The sequence below is a fragment of the Mobula birostris genome, chromosome 2 (assembly GCF_030028105.1).
Source record: "Mobula birostris isolate sMobBir1 chromosome 2, sMobBir1.hap1, whole genome shotgun sequence".
Lineage (NCBI taxonomy): Eukaryota > Metazoa > Chordata > Chondrichthyes > Myliobatiformes > Myliobatidae > Mobula > Mobula birostris.
The window spans coordinates 195,788,895-195,802,092 of record NC_092371.1 but is presented as its reverse complement, the minus strand read 5'-3'; the positions used below and the strand labels follow the sequence as shown (position 1 = coordinate 195,802,092).

At 45.4% G+C, this 13,198-nt stretch overlaps 1 long non-coding RNA gene across 1 annotated transcript in view; it reads left to right on the top strand.

Moving 5' to 3' along the window:
* Positions 1–12,379, top strand: part of LOC140209936 (uncharacterized) — a 115,910-nt gene extending 103,531 nt beyond the window's left edge. The window contains exon 3 of the long non-coding RNA XR_011889106.1: positions 11,895–12,379. This is a non-coding gene — a long non-coding RNA (uncharacterized lncRNA). The remainder of the gene's footprint in view (positions 1–11,894) is intronic.
* Positions 12,380–13,198: the final 819 nt, after the last annotated feature.

Below are 13,198 nucleotides of genomic sequence, written 5' to 3'. Positions count from 1 at the left end.
GCCTCCAGGTACTCTGAAACCTCATCCTTGACAATCGACTCCAACAACTTCCCAACCACCGACGTCAAGCTAACAGGTCTATAATTTCCTTTTTGCTTCCTTGCCCCCTTCTTAAATAGCGGAGTGACAGTTGCAATCTTCCAGTCCTCCGGAACCATGCCAGAATCTATCGACTTTTGAAAGATCATCGCTAATGCCTCCGCAATCTCCACAGCTACTTCCTTCAGAACACGAGGGTGCATTCCATCTGGTCCAGGAGATTTATCGACCTTTAGCCTATTCAGCTTCCTGAGTACTTTCTCTGTCGTAACTGTGACTGCGCACACTTCTCTTCCCTGCCACCCTTGAGTGTCCGGTATCCTGCTGTCTTCCTCAGTGAAGACTGATGCAAAATACTTGTTCAGTTCCTCTCCCATCTCCTCATCTCCCATTACAATTTCTCCAGTATCATTTTCTATCGGTCCTATATCTACTCTCACCTGTCTTTTACTCTTTATATACTTGAAAAAGCTTTTAGTATCCTCTTCGATATTATTTGCTAGTTTCCTTTCATAGTTAATCTTTTCTCTCTTAATGACCTTCTTGGTTTCATTTTGTAAGGTTTTAAAGACTTCTCAATCCTCTGTCTTCCCACTAATTTTTGCTTCCTTGTATGCCCTCTCCTTAGCTTTAACTTTGCCTTTGACTTCTCTTGTCAACCACGGTTGCATCCTTTTTCCACTCGAAAATTTCTTCTTTTTTGGAATATACCTGTCTTGCACATTCCTCATTTCTCACATAAACTCCAGCCACTGCTGCTCTGCCGTCTTTCCCGCCAGTGTCCCTTTCCAGTCAACTTTGGCCAGTTCCTCTCTCATGCCACTGTAGTTTCCTTTACTCCACTGAAACACCGACACATCAGATTTCGGCTTCTATTTTTCAAATTTCACAGTGAACTCAATCATGTTATGATCACTGTCTCCTAAGGGTTCCTTCACCTCAATCTCTCCAATCACCTCCGGTTCATTACACAATACCCAATCCAGTACAGCTGACCCCTAGTGGGCTCAACAACAAGCTGTTCTAAAAAGCCATCTCGCAGACATTCTACAAATGAACATGTGGGACCAGGTAACGATTGAGGATAGTGCCCTCCTTAAGCCGTCGGTACCCACCACATGGGTGGCAACCACCATCGGACTTAGGGACCAAATGGAGGGGTAAAGCCCAGGAGCTATTCGACCGGTGTACAATCTGAGTCTTTCCACATTGGTAAACTCAGGCTGCTGGGTCCAGTCTACATTTGCGTGAATGGACTGGTTGTCCAGTTGTGGCAATGTGGTGCTCAACCCCATGTTTTGTGACTGTCGTGGAGAAGGTGGGCTTGGTGAGGTTTGGGAATTCGCTCAGCAGTCGAGTAAACTCACGTGTGGTGGTGCCTGAGCTTGACAGAGTCATTGTGGGGAACTTACTGGGGGAGCAGGCTAACAACCCAGAGTCCTTGACATCCACAAGCTGTCAGTTCTTAAGAGAGACTAACAGTCCTTGGGCACACAGGAAATCTGTACTGAGCAGAGGTCTAGCCACTTCAGCCAGGATAAAGTCCCATGTGTAACTTCAACCACTGAAGCAGGGTGTCGCTCATCATGTCCTGTAAGTCTGCTGTTGAATGACGGCCTGCAGTGAGGTTTCATTGCACACCCACCTGAGCACCCCTGTCACACAGGAAGCGTCACCCTGAAATGTAAAGCAAATGACCCTGGCAGCTGGAACCCACAGCGTTCACAGACCTCCAATGTCCCGATGTGTTGGCACTGTCGAAGTTGCAGGGTGGTCAGCATCTCCTAGCATTCCTAAAAAAGCAGGCGTGGTAAAAGCACGGGCCAGCCTCTTAAATTGAAACCCCAACTCAATGTTGGTTGTTGTGAATTATGTAAGTTTCTCCCATTATGTTACCCTACGTTGGTGCCTACATAGACCACAACCTCTGGCTGTTCAACCTCCCACTTAAGAATGCTGAGGTCTTCATCCGAAGAGTCCTGGCTCCTGGCACCCAGGATGCAGCATAACATCCTGGAATCTCCTTCTCACTCACAGAACCTCCTTTCTGTTCCCCTAACTAACGGATCCCCTATCACCACATCTCCCCTCTTCCAACCCCTGCCCTTCTGAATCACAGAGCCAGAGACCTGAACACAGTGACTTTCCTCTGTTAGGACAACCCCCAACAGTATCCAAAGTCATATACCTGTTGTTGAGGGTGATGGCCACAGGGGTACCCTGCACTGGCACCTTAACCTATTTCCCCTTCCTGACTGACACCCAGTTTCCTGTGTCCTGCACCTTTGGTGTAACTACCTCTCTATATGTCCTATTTATCACCCCTTCATCCTCCCAAATGATCTGTAGTTCATCCAGTTCCAGCTCCAACACCTTAACGTGGATTGTTAGAAGCTGCAGCCGGATGCACGTCCTGCAGTTGTAGTCGTCGGGTCACTGGAAGTCTTCCCTGCCTTCCCACATATCACAAAAGGAGCATTTCACTATCCTATCTAGCATTTCTACTGTCCAAAATGAGCAGATATAAAGAAGGGAAGAAAGAAAAAAATTTCCCTGAGCTTCACTTTCTTTTGCATTCTCTGTTCGCAGAAGCCTTGAAGAGTTAAGGCCTCAAGAACACCACTCAAACGATGGCCACTGCGCTTGTCCCCGCCTTCCTTTAATTTGCTCTTGCTAATCAATTCCAAATGCAGATTGGGCACTTGTCAGAGCTCAATTATGCAGCTGCTTGCCTTTCTCGACTTGGGCCGTGGACTTGAGTGAACTCCCCTCCTTGCAAACTTTTGATGCCCAGATTGGTTGCCCATCAGAGTTCAATCACGTTGCATTTTGAATGGATGTGCAAAGTTTCACAGGTTTTGAAATGTGTTTGGGTTACAATTCAATGAGAAAACAAATGAGTAAGTGCTCAATGCACTGATGCTCCTTTAGTGGTTCGGACAGGGGTTGAATTAGTAGAATATAACATTCAGATGGTGGTTTAAGATGGTGTTACCGAACACGTGCAGTAACTCACTGGTAGTTCAAAAGGAAACAAATTTGACTAAAAACGTTGCTAATAAAACCTTTTCTGAAGTAAATTGTGGTATGTTAACACCACAAACAATGAAGAGGAGAGCGAAGGCAAAGTGAATTCGAGGGGTGAACCATGCTGGTACGTTGCAGAATTGACTCATTTAGAGTGAACCAATTGGAGAGGAGAAGTCCAGGCAGAGGAGTGTCTGAAGCCCGTACAACTGGCTCAGGTGCAAGGTTGGGTCACTCTGGGTGCCGAGTTGATTTGAGAAATCAAGAGCGACTTTGGGCTAGGTGGCGAAATCTGGGCCCAGAGCGAGTCACTGGGTGGAGTGGTCTAGGTCCGGTGCGTTTCGCTGCACTAAGGCCCGGGTCCTAGTGCAAAAGATAACATACAATGTTTGGACAATTTAAACACTGGCCCAGATAGAGTGGAAAGACATTGCTTGCTCTCCTGCGATGTTCGCTCCTCTCTCCATGGTGCTGAGACTAAGACTCTCTTGGATGCTGTGCTCCATGCCCAGTAATATGATGGAATGATACTGAGGCTTTTGGCCTACTCCAGGCTGCTCCGGGGTTCGGATCCAAGGGCTCATATTTGGCTTGGAATATTGTTGCTTACTTTAATTTGCATGATATGTATTTTTCCCCGTCCTCTGTACATCCGATATTGATGTTCATTTTTTTAAAACTGGGTTCTTTCGGGTCTCTTGCTTTATGGCTGCCTGAAAGCAAACAACCCTCAAGGTTGGGTAATGTATATATTCTTGGATAATAAATCTACTTTAAAATTTTGAAACTAATCTGCAAGTATTATTATCTCAGGAAAACAGCATCCATGATCAGGAACCCCTGTCGCCCAGGCCATGCTGCCAGCAGGAAGAAGGTACAGGAGCCTCAGGAATCACACCACCAGGTTCAGGAACAGTTATGACCCTTTACCATCAGGCTTCTGAATTAGAAGGGATAACTTCAATTGCCCTGTTACTAAACAGTTTACACAGCCTCTCCATCTCATGATCCTGATACTTATATTATTTAATTATTATTGTCATTTCTTTTCATCTTTGTATTTCCAGTTTGCTATTTTTTGCACATTGGTTGATGTCCATCCTGTTAAGTGTGGATTTTCATTGATTCTATTATGGTTATTCAATTTAGTAACATAGAAACACAGAAAACCTACAGCAGAATACAGGCCCTTCGGCCCACAAAGCTGTGCCGATCATGTCCTTACCTGAGAAATTACCTAGAGTTACCCATAGCCCTCTATTTTTTTAAGCTCCAGGTACCTATCCAGGAGTCTCATAAAAGATCCTATTGTATTTACCTCCACCACCATCACCGGCAGCCCATTCCATGCACTCACCACTCTCTGCATAAAAAACTTACCCCTGACATCTCCTCTGTACCTACTTCCAAGCACCTTAAAACTGTGCGCTCCTGTGCTAGCCATTTCAGCCCTGAGAAAAAGCCTCTGACTATCCACACGATCAATGCCTCTCATCATCTTATACACCTCTATCAGGTCACCTCTCATCCTCCATCGCTCCAAGGAAAAAAGGCCGACTTCACTCAACCTGTCTTCATAAGGCATGCTCCCCAATCCAGGCAACATCCTTGTAAATCTCCTCTGCACCCTTTCTATGTGTAGTGTGGGGAAAAGCACACACTCAGGACAACAAATACTTTTTCGGGTTTTAATTCCTTTATCTGTTTTAAATGTTTATACTTTATACTTTATACTTTACTATCGCCAAACAATTGATACTAGAACGTACAATCATCACAGTGATATTTGATTGTGTGCTTCCCGCTCACTGGATTACGAATATTAAATATTAAAAGTAATTTAAAATAGTAAAAATTAGTCAATATTAAAAATTTAAATTATAAATCATAAATAGAAAATAGAAAACTGGAAAGTAAGGTAGTGCAAAAAAAACCGAGAGGCAGGTCCGGATATTTGGACGGTTCGGCCCAGATCCGGGTCAGGATCCCTGCAGCAGTCTTATCACAGTTGGAAAGAAGCTGTTCCCAAATCTGGCCGTACGAGTCTTCAAGCTCCTGAGCCTTCACCCGGAGGGAAGAGGGACAAAAAGCGTGTTGGCTGGGTGGGTCATGTCCTTGATTAACCTGGCAGCACTGCTCCGACAGCGTGCAGTGTAAAGTGAGTCCAAGGATGGAAGATTGGTTTGCGTGATGTGCTGCGCCGTGTTCACTATCTTCTGCAGCTTCTTCCGGTCTTGGACAGGACAACTTCCATACCAGGTTGTGATGCACCCTAGAAGAATGCTTTCTACGGTGCATCTATAAAAAATAGTGAGGGTTTTAGGGGACAGGCCAAATTTCTTTAGTTTTCTCAGGAAGTAAAGGGCCTTCTTGGCAGTGAACTCTGCTTGGTTGGACCAAGTCAGGTCATTTGTGATATTGGCCCTGAGGAACTTAAAGCTTTTGACCTGTTCCACTTGCGCACCACAAATGTAAATTGGATCGTGTGGTCCGCTACTCCTTCTGAAGTCAACAACCAATTCCTTCGTCTTGCTGACGTTGAGGGATAGGTTATTGTCTTCGCACCATGCCACCAGGTTCTTAATTTCCTCTCTGTACTCAAACTCATCATTACCCGAGATACGCCCTACAATTGTTGTGTCATCAGCAAACTTATATATTGAGTTTGATGGAAACTTGGCGACACAATCATGGGTGTACAGTGAGTACAGCAGGGGGCTGTGTACACAGCCTTGTGGGGCACTGGTGCTCAGAGTGATTGTAGAGGAGAGCTTGTCCCCTGTTTTTACAGCCTGGGCCCTGTCTGTGAGGAAATTGAAGATCCAGCTGCAGATCTGAGTGCTAAGGCCCAGGTTCTGGAGCTTAGGAATCAGTTTATTTGGAATGATGGTATTAAAGGCAGAGCTGTAGTCAATGAAAAGGAGCCTTACGTATGTGTCTTTATTCTCCAGGTGTTCTAAGGAGGAATGTAGGGCCAGAGAGATGGCATCTGTCATTGACCTGTTGCCCCGGTAGGTGAACTGCAAAGTGTCAAGGTTGACCGGTAGGTTGTGGTTGATGTGTTCCATAACCAAACTCTTCATAGCAATTGATGTCAGAGCCACAGGTCGATAGTCATTCAGGCATGCCACTTTGCTCTTCTTCGGCACTGGGATTATCGTTGCCTTCTTAAAACATGAGGGGATCTTAGACTGTAGCAAGGAGCAGTTGAAGATGTCCGCAAACACTTCAGCTAGCTGGCTTGCATAGGCCAGGAGAACCTGTCCTGGGACGCCATCTGGGCCTGTCGCCTTCCTTGGATTTATGTTCAGGAAGGCCCTTCTAACGTCCTCTTCGGTGACAATGAATCTCGATGCCACCAGGTCCGGTTCATCCGGAGGGAGCAGAACGCTCCTCTTCTGTTCGAATCTTGCGTAGAATACATTAAGTTCGTCAGGAAGAGAAGCGCCACAGTTATTGATATTCCCAGCCTTTTCTTTGCACCGAGTGAACTCATTTAGATCCTGCCATAGTCTACTGGCATCCCTCTGGTTAGCATAGGCTTCCAACTTGGTTCGATATTGCCTCTTGGTGCCCTTAATGGCTTTCCGGAGTTCACGCCTGGATTCCGTGTAGCGACTAGTATCCCCGGACCTAAAAGCCGCAGCTCTAGCTTTTAAAAAGGACTTGACCTCATAATTCATCCAAGGTTTCCGGTTCGGGAATACCCAGATCGTCTTGCGAGACACACAGTCCTTCGTGCATTTCCAAATAAGGTCCGTGACAACCAGTCCACTGATTCAAAGCAGTCACAGAGGACCTCATTCGTTTCCTCCGTCCAACGCAACACTACTTTTGACACCGTGACCTCCTGCTTCAGTTTCTGTTTGTAAGCCGGGAGGAGGAGTATGGCCTGATGGTCCAATTTTCCGAAGTGAGGTCATGCGACGGAACGGTAAGCATCCTTGACTGCTGTGTAGCAGTGGTCAAGTATATTCAGGCCTCTAGTGGGGCAGGAGACACGTTGGTATAACTTTGGCAGCGCCTTTCTGAGGTTGGCCTGGTTAAAGTCCCCGGATGTAATGAGCAAAGCCTCTGGATACCTGGTCTCAATTTCAGTGATGTTGGCATACAGTATGTTCAGAGCACACTCCACGTCCGCCTGGGGGGGAATGTAGACTGCTGTCAGTATGACCAAGGTGAATTCCTGTGGCAGATAGTAGGGATAACACTTCACCGACAGGTGTTCCAGGGCCGGGCTGCAGGAGCTTGTCAGTGCCTCTGTGTCTGAGCACCATTCAGTGTTGGTCAGTAGGCAGACACCACCTCCCCTCGTCTTGCCCGAAGATGCTGTGCGGTCTATCCGATGGATCGAAAATCCCTCCGGTCGGATGGCACAGTCGGGGGTGGCAGGGGAGAGCCAGGTCTCGGTGAAACAGAATACACAGCAGTTCTGCATCTCCATGCAGTGGGTGAGTCTCCCTTTAAGATCATCCACCTTGTTCTCTATGGCTTGAACATTAGCTAGTAGGATGGTGGGCATAGGGACCCCGAAGCCCCCCAGCTTCAATCTGACCAGCAGCTCAGCTCTTTTCCCACGCTTCCTCGGTAAATAGTGCATCTTTCCAGGTTTCCATCGATGCAGTGTGTTGTTGTCAGCTCTTTGAGATTGGTGGACGCGTCCCATGGGGATTGATCGGCGGGTCGCGTCGTCGGGCGCTCCGGGTTGGGCCGAGTGACGGGGGAGGCTCCACTGCCACTTCCAGCTGCTGGGGGCCCAGGCTGTCGATTGGGTTGGGCCCCGAAGCCGACACTTAATCCTGGATGGCCAGCCTCCTGGCTGAAACAAGTCCGTAAGCTGAGTCATGGTTGCGGAGGCCTCCGCTCCAGCCGAGCCTCGGGCTCGATTTCTGAGGTCGGCGGCAGAGGCCTCACTTCTGGCAGCTGTGGATGGCCACCAACAGGGCTTTACGGTGGTCGCTCTGGGGAAGCGTCTGGGGAACCTTGAGGTCTCTGCCGTCACTTCTGTGTGGTCGTCTGCTCCGGAGAGGTGCTGGTCGGAATGGGCCATGTCTCCAAGCGCTCCGGCACGGTAGCAGACCGCGGGTCTCCGGGAACGTGGTGAGCCTCGCTGGTCGGGTCCAGGTGCGGTCCGGAGTTTAAGAAGCAATTCCAGCTGGGTCAGTAGCTTCGCCAGGGTGTTGTTGATCTTGCTAGATGTAGCAGATTGGAGGTTTAGAAGGGTTTCTCGGGTATAGGATAGTGTAGTGGGCAGTTTGCTCGGGACAGCACGCGCAAAGTCGCCAGTTACCGGCGCCGTCTTACTTTTTAAGTGCCAGAAGAGGGTCGCAAAACAAAACGAGTGAATTTACAACCAGTTCTTGCTGTTACAATCTCAGTTTAACTTTCGATCCACACCCTCGTGTATGGACAGAATTGCGTATGCTGTATAAAAATACCAGAACTAATACGGTACTAATACGATACTAATACGGTACTAATACGATAGTGGCAATCCTGAAGGAACACAATACGAACCACATTAGAATCCCACCCACCCTGCATCTTATACAGAAAAGCGAAAAATGTAAGCGAATACATCTCATCTAAGATATACACGCGTGCTGAACTTCCGAGCAGAGACTAAACATTCACGTTACATGGTTACATGCACGATCAGTCCCGATACAATAAAGTTAGACAAAAGGTACACTTTGGCACAACTTTTACAAGGTATTGCCTGGGAGTTAAATTACAGGAAGACTGACCTACTTGGCTGGTGAGGAACTTTACATAAGTCACGCTACCCAGCGTTGATTTCTTCACTCATGGAAATCTAAAGCATCCACATGTAAAACATGTCAAATTACCATTATTCTCGATCCACCAACAAGCATAAACTAATTCACATGGATATCATCAATTAATGCTCACCTTTCCTCACCATGCCCAGACTCAGGGAGGAACTCAATTCCAACACCCCAACAGCGTCTTCAGCAGAAGCAAAATGGTCTCCTCACTATCTTGCGCATGTGTAATGACATCACCGTCTCCCTTAAAGGCACAGACAGCTATTCTAGCATTACCCGGATGCATGCCTAAGTACATATTTAACGATACTGAATAAGATCCGACGGTCACCCGGTTACATATGGTTTCCACATCCTTCCTTTAGTGAGGTGACCAGAACTGACCACAGTACTCCAAGTGGGGTCTGAACAATATCCTATATAGCCGCAACATTATCTCTCGGCTCCTAAACTCAATCACGCAATTGATGAAGGCCTATGCACAGTATGCTTTCTTAACCACAGAGTCAACCTGCGCAGCAGCCTTGAATGTTCTATTTACATGGACTCCAAGATCCCTCTGATCCTCCACACTGCCAAGAGTCTGTCCATTAACACTATATTCTGTCATCCTATTTGATCTACCAAAATGAACCATTTCACACTTATCTGGGTTGAACTCCATCTGCCACTTCTCACCCAGTTTTGCATCCTATCAATGTCCCACTGTAACCTCTGACATCCCTCCACACTATCCACAACACTTCCAAACTTTGTGTCATCAGCAAATTTACTAACCCGTCCCTCCATTTCTTCATCAAGTCATTTATAAAAGTCGTGAAGAATAGGGGTCCCAGAACAGATCCCTGAGGCACACCACTGGTGACTGACCTTCATGCAGGATATGACCCATCTACAACCACTCTTTGCCTTCTGTGGGCAAGTCAGTTCTGGATTCACAAAGCAATTTCCCCTTGGATCCCATGCCTCCTTACTTTCTCAATAAGGCTTGCATGGGGTACTTTATCAAGTGCCTTGCTGAAATCCATATACATTACATCTACTGCTCTACCGTCATCAATGTGTTTAGTCAGATCATCAAAAACTTCAATCAGGCTCGTAAGGCATGACCTGCCTTTCACAAAGCCATGCTGACTAGTCCTAATCATATTATGCCTCTCCAAATGTTCATAAATCCTGCCTCTCAGGATCTTCTCCATCAACTTACCAACCAATGAAGTTAGACTCACTGGTCTATAATTTCCTAGGCTATACCTACTCACTTTCTTGAATAATGGAACAACATCCACAACCTTTCAATCTTCCAGAACTTCTCCCATCCCCATTGATGATGCAAAGATCATCGCCAGAGGCTCAGCAATCTCCTCCCTCGCCTCCCACAGTAGCCTGGGGTACATCTTGTCCGGTCCCGGTGACTTATCCAACTTGATGCTTTCCAAAAGTTCCTGCATATCCTCTTTCTTAATATCTACATGCTCAAGCTTTTCAGTCTGCTGTAAGTCATCCCTACAATTGCCAAGACCCTTTTCCCCATAGTGAATACTGAAGCCAAGTACTCATTAAGTATCTTTGCTGTCTCCTCCTGTTCCATACACACTTTTCACTGTCACACTTGATTGGTCCTATTCACTCATGTCTTATTCTCTTGTTCTTCACATACTTGTAGAATGTCTTGGGGTTTTCCTTAATCCTGTCCACCAAGGCCTTCTCGTGGCCCCTTCTGGCTCTCCTAATTCCTTCCTTGAGCTCCTTCCTGCTAGCCTTATAATCTTCTAGTTCTCTATCATTACCTAGCTTTTTCAACTTTTCGTAGGCTCTTCGTTTCTCCTTGACTAGATTTACAACAGCCTTTGTACACCATGGTTCCTGTACCCTACCATCCTTTCCCTGTCTCATTGGAACGTACCTATGCAGAACTCCGCGCAAGTATCCCCTGAACATTTGCCACATTTCTTCCATACATTTCCCTGAGAACATCTGCTTCCAATTTATGCTTCCAAGTTCCTGCCAGATAGCCTCATATTTCCCCTTACTCCAATTAAACACTTTCCTAACTTGTCTGTTCCTATCCCTCTCCAATGCTATGGTAAAGGAGATAGAGTTGTGATCACTGTCTCCAAAATGCTATCCCACTGAGAGATCTGACACCTGACCAGGTTCATTTCCCAATACCAGATCAAGTACAACCTCTCCTCTTGTAGGCTTATCTACATATTGTGTCAGGAAACCTTCCTGAACACACCTAACAAACTCCACCCCATCTAAACTCCTCTATCTAGTGACATGCCCCGATTAAACCGCTGAAGAAAGAACCCTCTCCCTTTAAACTCTTCTCACTTTTACACTCCTTTCGCTGTTCTCACTGGCGAAATCTATGTGCTTGCGCAGTCGTGCCCTAATCAAACCGCTGAAGAAATTTAATTGAGGGTGTCCACAAGAAAATGAATCTCAGAGTTGTATATAGTCAGACATATGTACTTTGATAATAAATTTACTTTGAACTTTGAACTAATATACTCTAGATCATCTTGCTTTCAAAGCCACTATATATATTAAAACTAACATAGTTTAACATATGTGGGTCGTCTGATGGATTGTTAAAATTTATGTTTTAGAAAGGTCCTCCTCAGCAAACAGTGAAAGGAGGTGATACATTACTATGCGTCAGATAAAGAGGGACAACAGAAAATATTCTGATTGTAAATTTTTAAATAACCTTGTGTGCTTGTGGCAGGGGGCTGAAGATTTACAAATCCAATCAATAAAGTTATTTTATAAACCGGTACAGGTGAATTAATCTAACAAGAGAATTGTGAACGTTAGAAATTACTGGTCATCTTCAAAATTAATTTTCTTTCTCTCTCCATGGATGCTGCTAGACCAATTGGGTATTTCTAGCATTCTGTACATAAACAGCGGATAAGCTTCTGAAGGCAACAATTTGAGATAACTTACATGTTATTCACACAGATATAAGCAATAATGTATTCTGATGAAATCTTATCAATCTGAAATGTTAACTCGTTTTTCTCTCCACAGGTGTTGTCCAACCTGTTGAGTATTTGCATTATTGCAAACACGAGGAATTCTGCAGATGCTGGAAATTCAAGCAACCCCCTGACGAAGGGTCTCGGCCTGAAACGTCGACTGTACCTCTTCCTAGAGATGCTGCCTGGCCTGCTGCATTCACCAGCAACTTTGATGTGTGTTATTTGCATTATTGTCTGCTTTTGTTTCAATTAAGGGAAACATAAATTTGTGACACATAATTTGTTTCTTCCGCAAATTTCTGAGGAAACAATAGAATGAATTGATAAAGGAAATGCTGTGAAAGTCACTGGGCTGGAAGTTGCTCAGCGAGCCCGTGAATAAGGCAATTGTTAATGTGAATGCATGTGGTATTAGAGTGAAAGACAATGGCAGCTGGGGTAGTTACTTGGCTAAAGAAGCAAAAACCACTGTATTGATTAATTCAAAATAAAATAAAGTGGACGCCTGAAATCCAAAATAAAACCGGAAAATACTGAGCAAATCACACTACAAGCGTGAAGAGTGACTTAATAAAAATCATATCATATTTCTGTATGAGATACAAGGAGATAATTAGCCCTATCAAGTCAGTGCTGCCTCACAGAGTAATCCAATTACCCCACTACTTTTCCTTCTGGTGCTCCACAAATGTCACTGTTTGGTCCGTTACTTTAACCGCTATGTGTTAATGATATGGATGATGGAATTAGAGATGAGCTAAAGAATAGCTTTATTTGTCACATGTACACCGACACATACAGTGAAATGTGTCTTTGCATTGTGCTGGGGGAAGCCCTCAAGTGTCACCATGTTTCCGTCACCAGTGTAGCATTCCCACGATTTGCTAACCTCACTCGTTGGATTTTTGGAATGTGGGAGGAAAATGGACCACCCGGATCAGAGGAAATTCAAGTGGTCACGGGAAGAACATAGAAACCATTTACAGACAGCAGCGGAAGTTGAACTCTGGTTTTATATATCCTGGCTCTGTAAAGTGTTATGCTAGCCACTATGTTACCGTGCCACCATTTTTGTTGGCTTTGTGGCCAACTTTACGGTTGATACAAAGATTGGGTGAGGAAACATGGAATCTGCAGAAGGACTTGGAACATTAGGAGAATAGTCAAAGACAGATAGAATAGAGGGTTGGGAGGTGTACGGTCATGCACTTTGAAATATATAAATAAATAATATTCCTTCGACCAATTTTATTTAGAGATACAGTGCAGAATAGACCCTTGTGCCCAGCAAGCCTCACCACCCATCAACTCACATATTTAACACTAGCTTAATCACAGAATAACATACAATGA